The sequence below is a fragment of the Echinops telfairi genome, unplaced genomic scaffold (genome assembly GCF_000313985.2).
Source record: "Echinops telfairi isolate 266 unplaced genomic scaffold, ASM31398v2 ScPeMD7_12;HRSCAF=54, whole genome shotgun sequence".
Classification (NCBI taxonomy): Eukaryota; Metazoa; Chordata; class Mammalia; order Afrosoricida; family Tenrecidae; genus Echinops; species Echinops telfairi.
This window is the reverse complement of record NW_022103909.1, coordinates 936,658-938,361: the sequence shown is the minus strand read 5'-3', so window position 1 is coordinate 938,361 and position 1,704 is coordinate 936,658.

Here is a 1,704-nt window from a genome sequence, read left to right as displayed (position 1 = left end):
GACCTACCAACGTCTGTCCTATGTGGACCCCATATGTTTGAATAACTATCACAAAGCTCAATCTGACCACCTCTTGTCATTTCGTGGATTGTTTAGATAACTTGTATTTCCTGCAATTATTATGTTCTCTAACCCTACTGCTGTATTGTTTGTCTTCTTTTTGATTTCTCTGATGTAGGTTTCTTAGTAGCGTCTTCCCAAAGTATAATCCAATATCTACTGACAAAGCTAAGCGGTGTGCTGGCTGGCAAAGGGAAACTAAAGAGAACGTATCCATTTTCACTGATCAGGTTATGAATTTGGAGTGGAGACAGTAAGCTGATAACTGGCACAGTGCTGAGCAGCCCCGACGGGATGGTGGGTACACGTTGGGCAGTGATTCGCAGTCAGTCGTTGGAAACAACCAGCTGCTCTGGGAGAAATTGGGGCTTTCTTTTCCCATGTAGAGTTCCTGTCTCAGAAACTCACAGTGGGGCTGCTCTGCCCTGGTCTAGGGGGTCATGTGTAGATGCTGACTCGATGGCACTGTTTGGTTTGGGGTTTGGCACAGCCTACATGTAGGTTGGACTGAAGAGAGTCACCAATACCAGAGGAGGTGACCTTGATGTTGCTGCTGTCTGAAGGGCGTGTGTGACTTTTCTCATGGGAGGTGAGATGCCTTAAGCTGTGAATAAAGCCACCTAACGGTTCCAAGGGTGCTGGTTGAGTCTGGCAAAGCAAACCATGTCAAGGTGAAAGATGTCCCTCCTGCCCTCACAGACGTATGGCCCTGCTGATGTAAGGCCGACCAGCCAACAATTCCTCTTGGAAGTATGCTCTTCATGGGTCTAGCTGGGGCCATGACGATGCCTTGGCTGATTTCGGTGTCAACCTTGTGCTGTTTCTTACATTCTCTTCTCTAGTTATGCTCAACTCCAGGCAGGTCCCCAAGCCTCTTATTTTGGCATATGGTGTTGTCTCTGCTTAGGATGCCTCACCTTCTTAATAAAGCCGACTTACCACCTTTCATGTGCCATCTTCCAGGAAGCTTCCAATGATGCCCTAAGTCTGGGTTGGGCATCTCTTCTTTCCATGGTAGCACTGGTTCTCCCGGGAACAGCGCACTCAGCAGATTGAGTCGCCATTGCCTGTGTCCCTACCCGCCTATTAGACCGCGCTTGTTCTTTGAGGGCAAGAACCAAATCTTCTCCACGAGTGTTTTCCCCAGAATCATGCCTGTTGTGCACTAGCCGCTTATCAAATGTTTCCTGAACGACTGAAAAAGCAATGAGACGTTGGAAGTGGGGTGCATGCAGGGAATGACAGGAGGTGACACATGTATAGACCACTCACATGGGGCTTGCATGCCATCTGAAGGCGTTTGGGTCATTTCTGAAGGACAGTAGAGTTCTATGGTCGGTGTTCTGGGTGAGAAAGATCTGTCTAGCAGCACGGCAACCCCATGCGTCAGAGCAGAATGGAGCTCCGTAGGTTTGCTGGGTTATCATCTTCATGAGAGCAGATTATCAGAAAGGTGTCCCACTGCTGGTTGGGTTTGAGCACAAAGCACTCAAGTCCAAACTGTGGCACCCAGGGGCCTTGGGCAGGATGGTGAGCTAATGGGATGGGGCTAAGAGTGGGGAGGAAAGACTAGATGGTCCCTGAGGATCCCAGAGGCGCTGGACGGGGTGGGGCTTGGGGAAAGGGGGTTGGGTTTGCCTTGCT